This window comes from Myxocyprinus asiaticus, chromosome 43, assembly GCF_019703515.2.
Source record: "Myxocyprinus asiaticus isolate MX2 ecotype Aquarium Trade chromosome 43, UBuf_Myxa_2, whole genome shotgun sequence".
Classification (NCBI taxonomy): domain Eukaryota; kingdom Metazoa; phylum Chordata; class Actinopteri; order Cypriniformes; family Catostomidae; genus Myxocyprinus; species Myxocyprinus asiaticus.
In genome coordinates, this window is record NC_059386.1 from 16,941,471 (window position 1) to 16,961,156 (window position 19,686).

Below are 19,686 nucleotides of genomic sequence, written 5' to 3' on the forward strand. Positions count from 1 at the left end.
ACCACCTCAAATTATGGAGAGAGGTGTCTCCATAATTCCATGGTGACGGTAGTTCCGGAGAGGGCGGCGCTCGGGCCAGAGGTGAAGTTTAAAACCAATCCATTCACTCTGGTCCCTTGTGGAGACCACCTCTCGCCGTCCCAGCTCACGAAGGTGGCCAGGTTGCAAAAACAGTTTGCGGATGTGTTCTCTCCTCTTCCTGGTCGGACTAACCTCATACAACACCATATCGAGACCCCACCGGGAGTGGTAATGCGTAGTTGGCCATACTGCGTACCTGAACACAAGAAAAAGGTGATTCGGGACGAATTAGAGGCAATGCTCGAGATGGGGGTAATAGAAGAATCGCACAGCGATTGGGCGAGCCCGGTTGTTCTTGTACCTAAGAGTGACGGGTCAGTCCGGTTCTGTGTTGATTACCAGAAAGTCAACGCGGTGTCTAAATTTGACACGTACCCAATGCCCCAAATTGACAAACTGCTTGATCGGTTGGGTGTGGCTCAATTTTATTTGACACTGGATTTAACTAACGGATATTGGTAGATCCCCTTAACTCCATTATCCTGAGAAAAAAAGGCCTTTTCCACACCGTTCGGATTACACCAATTCATCACTCTTCCATTCGGTTTGTTCGGGGCTCCCGCCATGTTCCAGCGCCTCATGGATAAGATCCTCTGGCAACACGCTGCCTATGCCGCTGCCTACTTTGATGATATCATTATATACAGTAATGATTGGCAGAGGCATATGCAGCATCTGAGAGCCGTCCTGAGGTTGCTGAGGAGGGCCCACTTTAGAGGTCATGAATAGTGTGAATGCAAAGAGAACTGGGTCCTTTTTCACTCGGTTCACTTCTTGGTCCACTTAAAGGGGTCTGAGTTTGGTTCTTTTAAAGAGGACCCAAGTGTGAAAACACCCTAAAGTGTTTGAAAGCAGCCAGCTGTAGGGATGAAATCGAGTCAGTATTTGATACTGCCAGTATTTTTAACAGATGGCTATTAAAATATTAAACTGAGCAGAGATTTTGCAGCACCCAGTTTGGGAATCACTGCCTTGAGGTTTTTGTCCTAACCAACCCAGACCATGACAAGCAGCGAGCAAGATTTTTTGGTATTCTGTAATGTTGCACTGGGTTGCCCCGCCCACTGCAAAATCTCACTGGTCCAAAATACAGCTTCATTTAATATAGTAAACATTATATGTTCTTATTGACTAATTGTACCATGTTGCAGTGTGTTTTCACTTTCTCACTTGTGTGTGTATGGAATACAGTTGTCCTCCTCTCTCCAAATACATTTTGACTGTAAACAGAAAACATGGATGCGAACAGTTTAACCCCTTTGGTCTTTGTTATTTTTAACCAAACAAATATTAGCAACTGAAGACTTAAAACCATTCAGGAATTTTTTATAAACCACTGTCAACAATGGGCTTTATCTGGACTGTATGTAATGTAGTGGACTGTAATGTAAGGTTTGAATGTGTGCTTCAGCCATGGTGCTCATGCAGGTAATGCAGGTTCGAGTCCTACCTTTGACGTTTCCTTACTCTCTCCTGTAATTTCTTTTCACTCTGTACTTTGAGTATTACTTTAAAAAAAGAGATGAAAGCCCAAAAATAAGATTGTTAATAAAGTCATCATTTCCACTATAAAAATAATTGGAATGGACAAGGATTTTAGGAATATTTGCTAATTACCAAAGTACAGTACACCCACAGGGGTTCTGTCCCATCACATTTACCTCATATTTGTTCCACCAAAAGATGAATTCATAGATAAAACAGAGAATATGTGTTTTGCTGTTTTTTCCCTAGAGAAATCACTTTTAATTAACCTATGATGGCAGTTGTTAATTTCGACAATATGCCTGTAATGAGAAAGGGAAAGACAGAGCGTTGGTTGCTGTGCAGTTTTGCTCACACTCATGATTATGTGGATCTTAATTGGCTGTAATGGGCCTGTAAGGCTCGAGGGCATTTAAGAGGAGCTAGACACTAATGCCCGACCAACAACAAACACACACATGCAACATGACCTTAGGCACGTGTGTGTTTTTTATTTATATATATATTTAATTAGTCTGTGTTTTAATGGATGTAAACTATTTTTGTGTTTTAATCAGGGATAATGCTGCCTTCATTTTCTATCAGAATGATCCTACTTCCCTCTTCTGAATTCGTTATTACGAGGATGTCAAGTTCAAGTGCTTTTAATGTCGGAAAGAACAAGAAACATGGAGGAGGCCAGGTTCATTCTTGCATATTTCTTGGGGAACTATTATTTTAACACCATAAAATATGTTAGTCAGATTGCCTTGCTGACGATAATTGAATTTTGCTCAAACACATTTACAATTTACACATCAGATGGTTACTGATATACATAAAAATAGATGACGAAACGACAAGTGAGAACAATGTAGGTTTATGTTGAAGTGTTTGACAGTTGTCACGTGCCGGCGCGCATGGGTTGGGTCTGGTTTACCTCAAGACTGCATAGTCTGTTCTAGTCTCCTGTTTGTAGTAAGAAGTATAGTTTGATTATTTACTCAAGCGATTGTCGCTCTCCATGTTTTCAATTTGTGTTCTCTTAGCGATCGTCTGCTTCCTACCTTAGTTTTAACCCTGTTCTTCTTCTCTGCTGCCAGCCCAGTGTCTGCCTCCTCTATCTCCTCTCAGACCCCATGGACCAGGTGGTTTCTATCTCTCTCTGGGCCAGCTGGTCATTGGAGGGGCTTGCCTACCTGGTTTGGTTCATCGTTTATCTCCACGAGCCATCGGCGGATTCGGGTCTTATGCTGCCTTCATGTGCTATTGGAATTATCCTACTTCCCACTTCTGAAGTGGTAATTCCGAGTGTGTTGTGTTCACGTGCTTTGTTGTTGGAAAGAACAGAAAACATGGATGACGCCAGGTTCATTCATACATATTTCTTGATGAACTTTTATTTTGACACCATAATACATATCACTCAGTTAGCTTGCTGACAATAATGGAATTTTCTTCAAATACAAGCTATTTTCATGGTGTAAAAATGTACAACATGCATAGAATGGTTGCTGATGTACATAAATTAATATGGCCAAAACGGCAAGCGCTAACAATTAGCTGTATTTTGAAAAGTGAATAAAACATGTCATTCACTACAGAAACTGAACTCTCCTCCACCATGTTGAAAGTTTAGGACTCCTCCCATCTTACGTGGTAATTACGTCTTGAGGGGTCATTCATTTGCAACTTCAGAGTGGGAAACTCGTATTTACGATAATTCTGATAGCACGTGAAGGCAACATAAGCCTCTGTGGGCGGTTCCTGTTAACCATCTCCTTCCCAGCTGGATTCTGTCATTTTCAATAATAAATTCACTTACCTGCACTTGGGTCTTGCAAGTGTTTCATGACAGATAGCACTTGAAGGCAGCATAAGAATTGATTCTAGGAACGAAAACTCAAAACCAAACATAATTTTTGAATAATGTAATAGAAAATGGCAACAAAACCCTTTTGAAAACATTAGCATTATTATTCCGTTCAGAAAATGTTTCATTAAACCAAAATCCGAAGAATTGTTTTAAAGTAAACTTTAAATTTACACCACTTCTTGTTGTCTGAATCCTTTCATTGCCCAAATACTTTCATTTAAGGTGTTAAATCTCTGTTAAACAGTGCGTTCAGAAAGTATTCAGGCCCCTTAATTTTTTCACATTTTGTTATGTTGCAAAAAATTCATATTAATCTACACTCCATACCCCATAATGACAAAGCAAAAACCAGATTTTTGATATCTTTGCAAATGTATTAAAAAGAAAAACTGAAATATCACATTGACATAAGTATTCAGCCCCTTAACTCAGTACTTAGTTGAAGCACCTTTGGCAGCGATTACAACCTCAAGTCTTTTTGGGTATGATGCGACAAGCTTTGCACACTTGGATTTGGGGATTTTCTGCCATTCTTCTCTGCAGATCGTCTCAAGCTCTGTCAGGTTGAATGGGGACTGTCGGTGGACAGCCATTTTCAGGTCTCTCCAATGTTAGATTGAGTTCAAGTCTGGGCTCTGACTGGGCCGCTCAGGGACATTCACAGAGTTGTCCCTAAGCCACTCTTGCATTGTCTTGGCTGTCTGCTTAGGGTCATTGTCCTGTTGGAAGGTGAAACTTCTGTCCAGTCTGAGGTCCTGAGCGCTCTCGGCCAGGTTTTCGTTAAGGATATCTCTGTATTTTGCTGCATTCAGCTTACTTTCAACCCTGACCAGTCCCTGCTGCTGAAAAACACCCCAACAGCATGATGCTGCCACCCCCATGCTTCACTGTTGGGATGGTATTGTACAGGTGATGAGCGGTGCCTGGTTTCCTCCAGACATGATGCTTGGAATTGAGGCCAAACAGTTCAGTTTCCTTTTCATCAGACCAGAGAATCTTGTTTCTCACAGTCTGAAGGGGGTCACACACAGCCGCGTTGTGGCTAGGACACGGCACAGGTATCAAACACGGGGCACGTCAATGCGGTTCAGGTTGCAGACAGTATGCACAATTTATCAAGGTTGTTCCCTTGTTCAAGAATGAAGAATGCTAATGTAAATAATCTATGTCCTTTGATAATGATTTGGGTTGAATTTAATGGAAAATATGCAAGTTGCGCTCCGTGGCGTAGCAGAAATTTGAGAAGCCTCCGGAGTCGTAGCTGGGTGCCACTGACAGACGCCGAGTAGCGGCGGTGGTGTGCGTACCTTCATTGAAAACAGTTGTTTCGAATTTTAGAGCGCGACATGTCATCCGCCAGACACGTCCGGTGTGCGACCCCCTTGAGAGTCCTTTAGGTGCTTGTTAAAGTGTCTTGCACTTAGGAGAGGCTTCCGTCTGTCCACTCTGCCATAAAGCCCAGATCGGTGGAGTGTTGCAGTGAGGGTTGTCCTTCTGCAAGTTTCTTCCATCTCCACACATGATCTCTGGAGCTCAACCAGAGTGACAATCGTGTTCTTGGTCACCTCTCTTACCAAGGCCCATCTCCCCCGATTGCTCAGTTTGGCCAGGCGGCCAGCTCTAGGAAGAGTCCTGGTTGTTCCAAACTTCTGCCATTTAAGAATTATGGAGGCCACTGTGCTCTTGGGAACCTTCAATGCAGCCGAAATGTTTTGTAGCCTTTCCTCAGATCTGAGCATACAATCCTGTCTCTGAGCTCTGCAGGCAGTTCCTTTGATCTCAATGCTTGGTTTTTGCTCTGAAATGCATTTTCAGCTGTGAGAACTTATATAGACAGGTGTGTGCCTTTCCAAATCATGTCCAATCAATTGAATTTGCCACAGGTGGACTCCAATCAATGTGTAGATACATCCCAAAGATGTTTTTATTTTTAATAAATATGCAAAGTTATAAAAAATCTGGTTTTTGCTTTGTCATTATGGGGTATGGAGTATAGATTGATGTGAAAAAAATACATAATTTAAAGCATTTTAGCATAAGGCTTCAACATAAAATGTGGAAAAAAAAAAAAGGTGTCTGAACACTTTCCGAATGCACTGTATTGACAGATGGCGTTTAGCCTATTTTTTGTTTTCTTGATAATCTAGGTACAACTAAACTAATAATGTACTGTATTAGTACTGCTCTAGTACTTTACATCAAGGTACTGTAGACAAAAAAATTCAATACACATAGAATAAATAAATTCATCAGTTTCTATATAAATTCAGCAGTGATTTATTTAATATCATTGTTATTTAATTTCTTATTTTATCAGCACACTGTACTCTCTCATTTTTAAATAGAATGTCTTTAATGTTATTATTCTTTCATTTAGTTCTAACCGATTACCATTTGTAAATGAGGCCATGAAACACCAGAGCTGGAACCAGAACCAGAACAATGCTCTAAAAATACAGTCTTTGCTTAGAACGAACCAAAATGGAAAACATTTCATTTATAATCCCTGGTATTAATATACGATAAAAGCACAGTTTATTTGGGCTTTGTTTTGGTGTGTGTGGCTGAGAGTGGTGCTTTTAGCTGTTGCTTGTTTCCCCTGTGATCCAGAATGTTTGAAGCAGAGATCTTCTCCCTGCTGAGTGTGTATCAGAGTGTATCAAACGCTCGGAGCTCTTTTGTCAAAACTTTGATCACTGGGTGCTAACTCAGTTCCCAGGGGAGCACTTTACCCTTAAAACCGTTCAAAAAAACCCACTGCATTAGAATCCCACTCCAAAACCTCCCCTCTGCCATCATTTTCTGCCAAACACACACTCTCAGTAAATAGTTCACAGCAGTAGGGGAGCATGCGGGTGTGTGTGTGTATGCACAAATCATTGCATTGCTGGGAGAGGATTTTTAAATGTTAAAGGTAAGATTAAGAGTGCATTTACCATGTGCATACACATTTGGCTTTGTTTGCTCAGCCTAAAGTTTTTCTGCGATTTTTCAGTATTTCCCCTTTGAATGTCTGTGTGTGCATGTATGTGTTTGTGTCATGCTGGATTAGACTTGTGGTGAGGGTTTGTTAATTATTGAAGGGGTCTTGTTGGTTTATTTATCAAGGTTAAGTTGAAATATTAGAGATGAACCCTACCCTGTTTGTTTGTGTGTGTGTGTTCCCCCCACCCTTGATGTAACAGTGTGATACTGCAAGCGAGCAGCACAGTGACTACGTTTACATGGACACCAGAAAGCGGCTTATTGCGAGAAAGTGCCATTCCCGTTTACATGCATTGTATATAAGTGGTGTTCTCTTTACTCCCGTATACATGCAGCTCGGTCAGTAAGCAGCTTTCTCCAGCAGTGTTATTTCACCACGACGCTTCTGTAAATAACAAACGGCATCCGAGGAAGACTTTGCTATTTTATTCTCTGTTGCTTTGATTTATTTCCAGATATTCCAGAGTTGTTGCTGTTTTTGTTCCCTTAACTTTCCATCACAACCTGCAGCAGAATTGTGCTACAACAGTGGGGTTTTCCTATTACATAAAACTCTGGGATTCCCCCAATGAGGGACAGTCAATATATTACACTGGTGTGTATAAATGGGTACAGTTCACTTTATAGTGTATGTGTTTTTCCCACTGTACTCCCTGAAATGTTGAATTCTTTCTGCTGTGTTGACTTGTTGTTGGGCTTCATCCTATGACATTTGTTGTCCAGTCTGTTCACACACGTGCTCTCCTCAAAAACGTGTATAAATGCTGATTATGTGTTTACATGACCACATAAGCTGCATTCTCCATGAGAAACCTGGGTGTGTTAAACCGCTATCTCTTAATCCCTTAAACAGCATACGGAAATCGGCATTCTTGTTTACATGATGCTTCAGAATGGTGCTTTCTTCAAAAACCCTGGAATAAACAGTTTTCTTAAGTGCATGTAAATGTGGTCAATGTGGCAAAATTAGAACAGTTCCGTTGTAAGCCTAATCAATAAAACTGTCTGACTGTGAGTGCTAGGGCTGGGCGATAAAATGATCTCGATATTTATCGTGATTAAAAAAAATCCACAATATCGATGATAAGCTTTTGAATAATCTTCGATATTTAGTCTGTGTTCTACACCTAGACGATCAGGTGCGTGTCACTAAAAACGCAAGCAGTATGGTTTTCTCAGACTGTATGAAGTTGCTAACGATTAGGCTATGCCAGTCACCATGACGATGTTTGCGCCCTCTCATCGTCTCTAGTGAGCAGCGTGACAAAACAACAGTGCTGTTTACACCAGATCTGATCTTTCTGTGCTGTATTCTTGAATATTATTCTCTAGCACCAAATATGCTTCATTTATGCCCTGTCCCGCTCTGCACGCGTTGCCTCTTTTCCCCGCATGTGAGTTGGGCTGGGACGATACACTTATCTCCCGATTCAATACTATCACGATACTTGGGTGCCAATTCGATATGTATTGCAATTCTTAAGAATTGCGATTCTACAAGTATTACGATTCGATGTTATAATTTATTGCGAATTTTGCTTGCTTTTGTAACACTAGACCATGGGAAAAAGTTGAATCATACACTTATAGAGACTGTATATGATTAGTCAGATTTACAAAAACAATGCATCACATCTTTCTTAGTTATATTTCAGGAGCATCATACAGTACTGTATATTTGGTAAATAAAATACATTTTGAAGGAAAGTGCTACGGTTGATAACGTACCGCGGCTCCAATGTGTAAACCATGTTTCGAAAACCTGTATTTTCCACCACGCTATATGGACGAAGGTCTTTGCAGATAAAAAGAGCAATTGACTTTATGATGTATTTTGCTTTCTCTGAACTGCTGGGTAGTTTATTCATTGTCCCATCTAGAGTCTGTTGTCTTGCTGCTGCTGCTGCTGCTGCTACAGGTTGTTTGGCTAACTCCACGTTTAGCTCTGAATGGTGTCGAGCAAGATGGGCACTCATGTTGGTCGTATTACCACAATACAATACCAGTGCATGACAGAGTTTGCATACCAATTTAGTCATGTCTAACTCTACATTTCCTGGTAATGTAAAATCCAAAGTGTTTCCATACACAGGGTGCAGGTCGTATCCCCGCAGATCTCTGATCTCCCCCCCCACATGTGAGTAGACATGAGACGCCGCATTAGTTGACGTAGTTCCAGAGCACCTTTAGACCATAACGTTATAAATTTTGCTTTATTAATTAGCATGTTATGAGCATTTAATAATAAACAAATAGATTTCTGTTCTTATTTTGTGAAATTTATCAAATGTCATCATCTTTGACAAGGCAAACAATAAAATTACTAGTTTGTAGCCTAGTCTTTCTCACTTTAATGAAAATATAAAAATTTTCAAAAGTCCATTCAGACTTTTACATTTTCTAAATTTTCTCTCAGGGGATACCCCTGAACCCCCATACAGTATCATTCCTCAGTAACAAGGGCTTCTATGCCCCCATACTTGGGTATCTGAATGTAACAAAATATACAAATAATTTGAATGTAAAAAAATTATATGCTGCCATTATGCTTCTAAATGAACAGATGATCTTTTAACATTCATATCCAACTGCACTTGATGATTTATGATTTAGATTTAACATTTAGATTTACAGGCCTACTTAAGATTTAGATTCAAGATGTAAGATTCAGATTTAAGATGAACATTTAGATATAATATTTAGGTTTATATTATATAATTTAATATTATATAGATTAAAAATGTATATTTTGATGTGAGATTCAGATTTTGCATTTAGATTTAGATTTCAATTTAAGATGTAAGATTTACAATTTATATTTATACTTAAGATTTTGATCCAAGAATCAGTTTACGATTTGCATTTAGTTTTATGATTTAGATTTTGGATTCAGTTTAAATTAAAATTTAGATGTATTTTTTAAATGTAGATTTATTTAAAAGTTTTTTTAAAATATTTTTGTATTTTTATTTTTTATAAAAAAAATATATATATATATATATATATATATATATATATATATATATATATATATATATAATTTTTTTTTTTTTTTTTTTTTTTAAATGCAGAGTTAGGTAAACCTGGAAAAATTGGCCTTTTGATGTCCTTTTTTGCAGCACCCTTTATTTTATTTTTTTGGCACCCCATACTCGCTTGCAGTGCAGAAACTTAAGAGATTTTTTTTTTAGCTATTCCACACATTATTGCATGCCATTACATTTATGTATTTTTATCTCTGCGGTAACATTTACCATACCTGACTGCACAGTATAAAGCCAAGTCAAAATTTAAACACATACAATTTAATTTTACACAGACCTCAAGCTGATCTCTTAGTTGCAAAGTTCAGTGCGTGTGTGTATGTTTGTGTGTGATTATTTGTGTGTGTGTTTGTATGTCTGACATGCTGAGCCAGTAAGTTTGCCGTTTGATGGCTATGAGTAGTGACAGGTCCCTCCCAAATTAGGTCAGCAGTCAGAGCCCCACACCACACTACGGTTGGTGTGTAAACGTGTATGTGTAGTCATGTGTGTGTCAAAGCTTAGAATCTGTGTTTACCCTGTGACTGTGTCGGTCTGAGTTTTCAGCTATATTCCGATTTCTGCACGTGTCGGCCCATCTGATCTTAGCCGTGTTTGTGTTTATATACTTCCCATATAAAGATAATGCTGTAGGTCTCAGGTTAATGGGATAAACAAGGTTTAACACAATGATTCATTAACCTTCTGGTATCCACAGCTGTTCATAAAGTCATTATACACACAAACACGCACACATGTACATAAAAACACACAAACTGGAATTGTGCACATATAGAACGAAAGTGAGTATTACAAACATATGATCTTGATGAATACCCTATGGACTTGCATAGACAAGTGCACACAAAGACACACTGCGACCGTTGTATTTCATCACATGAACATTTAATTTGATTGCATGTTACTAAAGTTTCCACATGGGTAACAATAACGCTCAGAGTGACATAAACAAGTACTCACACATACACATGCAGCAGCGGGGGTGAATAAAGACTCTTTTGATGGATGGTCATGTGAGCAGGGGGAGGGAGATTACCGTGTGAGGGATTGTGGGAATTCTCCTCACCAGCTGTTCACTAGAGACAGAGAGAGAAGATGAAGGGATGTATGGACAGAGGAAGAGGGGGATGGAGAGAATATTGTTGAAGCCCCATGTGGAGAAATTGTATGTTTATCTTGGAAAAGGCTTTGAGGAGTAGATATGGAAATATTATTGAACACAAACATCTCCTTCACATGTCTAGTGTCTAGCCAAGGCTGTAGGTTATTTTGTGTCTACTTCTTTCTCATTCCTTCACATATTCCTGTTTCCTCCTCTAAGTATCCGTACCACACAGCAGAACTCTTAACGGCTTTGGCATTGTGGTTTCAGTGGGATTTGTTGGTGATGGCTGGAGCTTAGCTCTGTACAGTTGTGGCATATTTCAAATAGATCAGGGACCAGATTCATGAAAATGTTCTTAAGAGAAAATTTCTTAGGATAAATTATAGGAAGTTTGTAAGAATGTTCCTAAATGTAAGCGCAGCGTAGTTCTAGCGGGAAGACTAGCAGCTGTACACCATCGCACCATTAGCTAGGTAACTCCTAGCCAATCACATGTAAGCCATTGCTTTATAAGTCTGCTCACAATCTATCACATTGCTGTTTCAGTGTGCTAACACGGCAACCTCCACCACCCCACCAGCACAGGTTGAGTCCCGTCCTGCACAGGGATTGGCTCCTCGCCCCTGCCTCCTATCTCCGGCAGGATATGACGGTTCCGAGTACAACTTCTTTGGACCGCCAGACGGGGCTTACGCCAAAGAGAGACATTACATTTCTGTTTTATATTCATCAAATAAATGTAATCTTAAATTTCACTCAAGTCTGCGAGTCTTCCTGATAGAATTGCAATTCTTGAAAAATTCTTAAGAAGTTCTAAAATATTTTCTTATGAACATTGTAATGTTTTTCTTAAGAATAAAAAGATAGGCTTTGACATTGTCTGATCAGCCTGCTCATGGGCTTGCCTTGTCTAAGTATCCTACAACAGTGGTACATTGGTAAATCGTAACAATAAATGTATCTTTTAACTTCAAATAGCAAGCACCTCATGATAATTTTTTTGAATGTAAAGTGCGTGAGATGTGTTAGTTTAACAGCACTACCAATCATAGGAGAATTTACTTGCTGCTAACCATTTAATATATTTTAATTTGACATGCAGGAAAATAAAAGAAACAAAAACTTTAGTAGACAAGAGGTTCTGGTTGAGGAAATTACTGCATGGAAAAAGTTCTCCTTGGGAAGCTTGATGATAATATCACATCGGAAAGTAAGAGGCAGGTAAATGGGAATGGATGACGGAGGCTGTCTCCGCTGTGGCCAACTCCGATAGGGATGTGGATTGGAGGTGAAAAAGAGTCTCAGCTTTCTAATGTTATAATTATTATTTTTCTGTGAACTCTAAAGATTGCAGAAAGAGAGTGCTATATGCAGCGCATCCGTTTGAATAAGCATGATTGGTCACCACGTTAAGAAGCTTCAAAACAGCATTTATTGTTTGAATTTGTTGATAACATTTACATGGTTTGAAAGCTGAAAATAAAAATATCATTAAATACAAAACAGTCAATATCGTTATTTGGTCTAAAATCACATTTCTACATAAACAGCCCATTGCGACTTCAGACTCAACATGAAAATCCCAGTAAATTCATTAAACATCTTACCTTTTAGACTTTAAGACAACTGTGAGGTTATCCTAACTTTAAGATGTTATTTACGACGATTTTCAAGAAAAACAAATTTGAGAATGTTAATGCTTCTTAAGTTTTTTCTTAAGAACAATCTTAAGAAAAAAGATAAGAACTTTCTTAAGAATTTTTTTTGGGAATACAATATATTCTTAACTTTTTTCTTAAGTTAAAAATTAAGAAGAAAATTGTGGTTGAAAAGAAATTTCTTCTTAAGAATGTTTCGTGAATCCGGCCCCTGATCATAATGTGGCATGTGCCAATCAGAGAACGGTATATGCCTGTACAGAGTGAAAGTGGAGTGGGGAGTGGAGCTGTGTGAATTTTGCCTGTAGCAAGGAGCAATTTTTGTCCAAACATCAGCGTTTTCTCTTGCCCTGAGATCGCTCTGGTACTGCTAACAAGCAAAACACGTGTTAACAACCCATAATGCAATTATAAAGCAAGAATTCACCATGTTAAAGGAATATTCCAGGTTCTATACAAGTTGAGCTCAAAAGACAGCATTTGTGACATAATATTGATTAGCACAAAAAATGTATTTCGACTTTTGGAAAATGAAACCAAAAAAATAAAAATCTGGGTTACAGCTGCTAGTCTTCCCGCTAGAACTACGCTGCACTTACATATCCAGTTTTACAATTTCATTGTCATGACGACATTACGCCGTAAACCCTAAAACCATAAAACAATTTAAACAGCTTTACAGATCAAAGAATTCACGTGTTTTAACAGAAGAATTCATGCAAGTGCTTTGAAAAAATTATAAACTTCACATTTTTACCTTTAAACCCACCAAAACTGGCCCCATTCTGTAAGTGCCTCACTATAACCTGTATTTTTGCTTTTTCTTTTTTTTTTTTAAGAAAGGGAGGGACAAGTCGAAATTATTTTTGAGGCTGTTAACATAATGCCACGAATTGTGTCGATTAAGATGAACTTGTATTGAACTTAAAATATTCCTTTAAACAGTGTTTGTAGACGTGTAGCAGTCAGAATAAAATAAAGATTCACATTTAAACAGTTTAAAATTTAGATTTATTCATCTTTTTTATATTTATTTTACATATATAATGACATGGGAAATAATGCACTTTTAAAATGCTGAATTAGGTAAACCTGCCAAATTTGGCAGATTTTATTGTTAATTCTGACCGAAATGTTACTTTTTTGCAACAAACTTTATTTAGCACGCTGTTTTATTTTACTTGATAAGAAAGAGTAAAAGCAGGTGTGGAGACAACCAAATATTTGTTGTGGATTAAAGACGTGAAAAACATTAAGTTGTCCTTTCACATAAGGAACTAAATTCTAAAAGTTTCTCCTATTGTTTCTTTGAGTTATATCTTTTTTTCTTTGCCCTTATATGCCATATACAAAAAAGGAAACTGTGACACTTTTTACAGTAAGGTTCTACAGTATTTGTTAACATTAACTAATGCATTAGATGTCATAAACTGTGAACAATATATTTTTCAGCATTTATTAATCTCGGTTAATGTTAAATTATGAAAGCTCAGTCATTGTTAGTTCAAGTTAGTTCATATTGCATTTACTAATGTTAAATTATACAACTTTAAATGTTTAAAATATATCGGTAAATGTATGCTGTATAGTACTGTTCATTATAAGTTTTTGTTAGCTAATGTAGTGTACTAATGTTAACAAACACAATCTTATCGTAAAGTCTTACAGACAGTGTCTTCTTTAGACTTCCTGTCTAAGTGGGCGGGTCTTGACCGGAATAAGCTACAAGACACTTATTTGTTATTGGTGAGCAGTCTTTCGAGAAGGCAGAAGAATGGGTTCATGTAAATCAGGGATGGCTAAAGAGCCTTGTTTCTCAGCACTTGACAAAGAAGGAGCCATCATAACCAGATGATAACTTCAAATACATGACAGTCATACTTTGGGTTTGTGATTGTTTGTGTCAAAACTCAAGGTGGGATTTATTAACATTTCACTGACTTTTTCCAAAAGTAAGAATTCCATAGAGCAACCTTGATAAATTTTCTTCCCAAAATCATACAATTACCGCAGTCACTAAAATCAGGGTTACAGTTTTAATTAGCATTAGCGCTTTGACCTTATCCAGACTGTTTCTTTTTGTAAGGTCTGTCGTGTTGGGTTGAGACTGTGGTTCGAAGCCCCTGTGTGTGTTGTCAGGTTCTATTTCCACTCTCATTCTTTCCATCCCTCCCAGACAATTGACATACTTCTGAGAGGTGCTATTAGTCAACCCATTAAGATAATTACCTCAGAGGAAACCAGACAGAGAAAAGAAAGAGGGCTCTCCTCTTAAATGCAGTGCCTTGCAAAGTATTCATGTTGAAATGCACATCCTTAAAGAAATAGTTCACCCAAAAATGAAAATTCTGTTATCATTTACTCGCCCTCTTGTCTTTCCAAACCTGTATGACACACAAGGCACACAGATGCCAACAATCACTTTGAAGGAGCCATAGCTCAGTAGCTTAGAATAGAGTATAAATTCAACCATATGAAGAGCTCTGCATTACACTGGTCTATATGGAGTTGTTGTACAAAAGAAGCCATCAATCAGCAAGAACCATGTGAAGGCATGTCTTGAGTGTGCCAGTAAAGAATAATGGTGACCCTGTTGTGATGTGCGAATAGATTTTGTGGTCAGGTAGAGCTTTTGACCTGAAATCAAAGCAATACAGTGTATGTGGTGCAGATCTCACCCTGCATACACCTCAGAAACACCATACCTGCAGTGAAGTATGGTTGTATAGAATCATGCTGTGGGCCATTTTTGACCAGCAGGGACTGTGCAACTTGTCAAAATAGAGTGAGGAATGGATTGTGCCAAAATACAGAGAAACACTGCAGGAGAACCTGTTTCAGTGTGCTGAAAAACCGAAGCTTGCTGCAAAAGGTAGCTCACATATTGTTAAAATGGAGGGACACGGCATATTTCATTTTTATAAAAACTAGTGCATTATGTTATATGTTATAGTTTTAGGTAAGCTTATGTTTTAAATTGTGGTTAAATTAATGGTGCATCAGAGCCTTTGGCATTGTCAGACTAGGCCTGTCACGATAACTACTTTTGTTGGATGACATATTGTCCCAGAAATAATTGCGATAAAGGATATTATTGTCATTTTAAGACCATTTTATGCCACTGATATATTGATAATATAATAGCATAATAATGCAAGTACACCCTTTCAAAGAGCAATGAACTTTTAATTCTTAAGAATATTCAGACACTGGAATTGGAATGTCAAAAAAAATTAAAGTCGGGAAGGCCCCTCTCCATCTCCAACTGCATTTTTTGTTCCCAGCTCAGAAAACTGGATGGGATGGTTATGTTTTAGATGAGCTTTTAGGTTAGATGTATTGCCACTTTTCATTGCCACTGTTTTTAAACAAAGCTGACATACCAGCTCGTTCACGTTAATGGGCTCTCCTCTCTCATTCGGCTTAAAGCCAAAATGTTCCCACACTGGAGCTGTGGAATGAGGCTTTGAAACCAAGTCCATTTGGACTTATTCTTCCAAACTTTCTGGCTGGAATTATGCAGTCATCAGGAAAAACACCTATTAAAACACCTTTTAGCCTCGAGTAACATGTAATCTTCACCTGTCGCTGTCCACTCTGTGTGTGTGGAGGAGCCCCGCCTCCGATGCAGAGAGCAGATGAGAGGACAGAAGCAGCGCGACTGGCTAATATGTTGGTGACACTTATGTAAACAAGCATGCATATAAACAATGGGCAATATCGTGGTCAGCAAAAATGATCACGGTCATGTCCATATATCGTACAATAAGTCAATAACGTAATTATCATGACAGGCCTAGTCAAGACACACAACGGCCGTTTTGTATTTTGTCTGCTCTGTAATGCGACACGCCTTCGCCAACATATCTCATGAAAAGTCTCATGAAAACTCGTACTATTCGGAAAAGATGGCGAAATCATCATATATCATTCGACTTGGCTCGTTCAAAAAGGTATGAATTTTATTGTCATACAGACCCACCAATCAGCAAACAGAATTTCAAATTTACACAGTACAGGCATCAAATTTTCACTAGCCTCCTATCCAACACTTTAGTAAAGAAAGGAAATGTCAGTGAACAAATCTGGTTCCTCATTCTCTATTTATTTATGCAATACGAATGACTGATGTATGTCAGTAACCTGTAATATACCTCCCTCTTCTCATTCCAAACCTCAATGTTTTCAGTAGGACATCATGGTTACGTTTGGGTAAGGGGTTAGACTTAATGGTTAAGTTTAGATTTGGGTTAGGGATTCAACTTGGTAAAAATCACAATAATATTATTTGTTAGTTTGTTTATTTTTCTCTTTGGAAGTAAAAGTTGTACATTGTAGTCTGAGCCAACTCGTATGATTTTGCCATCTTATACTATTATTACGACTTCTCATGAGAACGGGTTGGTCTTCATAGTGTAATGTGGCTACAGATAGAGCTGGGCGAAACATCAAATACCCACGACATAATTGTGATGATTTTGCTGACGATGTAAAATTCAACAATGATTTTAATGAGCCTTTTATTTGGCCATTAAGTTTCATAGAGTGCATCAGTAGACTAATTTAAATGCATAATTAATCAAAATAACATCAAAATGGAGATATAATCATATGTGATTATTTAACTGCCAAAGGCTGCAATTAAAGACAGATAAACATGAACTGTGTGCACTTCAGAATGAACCGGCGACATGCTGATCTGTGTGCATGTGCGGGGTAAGCGGGGCTCATGGGCTAGTGTTTTTAGCGCCGTTCACCTGCATTGTGAAGGACTGCAGGTGCCAAAGATTAGTAACCGCTATAAAGTTATTATACAAATCTACAAATGCAGAGCAGTAAAGGAGAGTTTGACAGCAGTTCACAAGATGCGAAACTCATAACTGTCAAACAAACATGGCCCTTTCCTGTTCATAATAAAAGCTCCTGGTGAAGGTGAATTAAACATGACTGCATGCAGTGTCAAAATAAAAGACCCAGGTTAGGGTGAAGTAAATTGGACAGAAATATATTCATTTATCTTTAACCAATCATATCCTGAAAAAAAAATAATAATTCAGTATTATATTATAATAATAAACTTGACTGGGTTCCACAGTAATAATTTAGTACTATGCAATATTCATCTGGTTTCCAAAAAATAAGTGAAGTAATTTTTGCACACCTTGTTCATTCACAAAGAAAAATGTTTTAGTAGAAATATATGAAGGTAAATAAGATTTTTATTAAGATGTATGTATGTATAAATATTGTATGTTAAATATAAGTATAAACGTGCAAATCAATGAAAATGATTACATTTTACTCTCCCTTGTGTTCATTTATTGAAAAACTGTGGGAAACACGCCTTCATAATTTTTAAATAGATTTTTATTTATTGCCTTTAAAATATTAATTCTACATGGCTACAGTGGCTGTTTAGATGAAATGATGGTTCCTCTGATCCTCTGATTAAAAAAAAACAAACACTTTTATGCTATTTCAGAGCAAAAACATAATAATCGAGATATAAACTCAGCAAAAAAAGAAACGTCCCTTTTTCAGGACACTATATTTTAACGATAATTTTGTACAAATCCAAATAACTTTACAGATCTTTATTGTAAAGGGTTTAAACAATGTTTTCCATGCTTGTTCAAGGAACCATAAACAATTAATGAACATACACCTGTGGAACGGTCATTAAGACACTAACAGCTTACAGACAGTAGGCAATTAAGGTCACAGTTATAAACACTTTAGACACTAAAGAGACCTTCCTACTGACTCTGAAAACACCAAAAGAAGATGCCCAGGGTCCCTGCTCATCTGCGTGAACGTGCCTTAGGCATGCTGTATGGAGGCATGAGGACTGCAGATGTGGCCAGGGCAATAAATTGCAATGTCCATACTGTGAGATGCCTAAGACAGATCGTCCTCGCAGTGGCAGACCACATGTAACAACACCTGCACAGGATCGGTACATCCGAATATCACACCTGCAGGACAGGTACAGGATAGCAACAACAACTGCCCGAGTTAGACCAGGAATGCACAATCCCTCCATCAGTGTTCAGACTGTCCGCAGTAGGCTGAGAGAGGCTGGACTGAGGGCTTGTAGGCCTGTTGTAAAGCAGATCCTTACCAGACATCACCGGCAACAACGTCGCCTATGGGCACAACCTCACCTTTGCTGGACCAGACAGGACTGGCAAAAAGTGCTCTTCACTGACGAGTCGCGGTTTTGACTTACCAGGGGTGATGGTCGGACTCGTGTTTATCGTTGAAGGAATGAGGATTACAATGAGGCCTGTACTCTGGAGCGGGATCGATTTGGAGGTGGAGGGTCCGTCATGGTCTGGGGAGGTGTGTCACAGCATCATCGGACTGAGCTTCAAAAGACCAGTCAAGATTCGCTTGGTAAATAAAAGCACAAAAGAAGACCAATTGCAGTACACTATGCAAATATTGCAATGACATTATCACCATCGTTTAGATTTTGAATGCTGAACATTTTAAACACTAAGCCGGTGGGAATTTTTTAAGCTTTAATGTTTAAATTTCTTTTAAAAATATAAAGGTGAAAAAAAGATTGCTCATGCAAGACCGAAACGATCTACAAAGCAAAGTTTTAATGGAATCTATATCTTAAGTGGTTCGAGTCGAATTGCAGAAGATTATGGAGAAGGAAAATTAGAAGAATTTCAATACAGTGTTGCCTTGCAAGCACTATAATTTATTCAGAGTTTAAGGGCTTAAAAATAGATATATCACAGAGAACACAATGTACCGCTGTCTGATCAAAACATAGACACTTAACCCACATCTCAAGACAGTAGCGTATGGAAACTGTCACAAGCTGTTTTAACATGCACATGGGAAATTTTCAGGGTTTTTCTTTAGGCCTGATATTACCAGTCAAACTTAAAAGCACATTTTATTCCTCAATAATCTACGATCAGTCTCGCAAATTGAGCTGAATTCAAAAAAACGGAAAATATTATCAACTATCAGTTTTCAAGGAGGTTTTCGGTTGGTTTATGATGTTTAAACTAATTTCCACATATCAGCAAGATCTGGAGGAAAAGATCAACCTTGAAAAAAAGGGATAATGCTTTCATTAATTATGAATGCACTTTCAAAACCATGTTTGCTGACAGTTGCCGATGAATAAGGACCAATGCTGCCTGAAATATGCATTTATTTACGACATTAATGTATAATACTTTAGTCCACATCAAGCTGTAGTTGGGCTGGGCGATATGGCTTCAGAAATTATGACGATATTCAATACATATCTCGATAATTATGTTTTTGCTCTAAAATAGCATACATGTGTTATTTTTTTGTTTGTTTGTTTTTTCCAGAGGATCAGAGGAACCATAATTTCATCTAAACAGCCATTGTAGCCATGTAGAATTAGTATTTCAAAGGCATTAAATAAAAATCTAATTAAAAATGATGAAGGCATGTTTCCCACAGTTTTTCCACTAAATT

At 38.1% G+C, this 19,686-nt stretch overlaps 1 protein-coding gene across 2 annotated transcripts in view; it reads left to right on the forward strand.

Moving 5' to 3' along the window:
* LOC127433186 (ephrin-B3-like) overlaps positions 1-19,686 on the forward strand; it is a 77,938-nt gene that overhangs the window by 30,269 nt on the left and 27,983 nt on the right. The gene's annotated exons all lie outside the window — the stretch shown is intronic.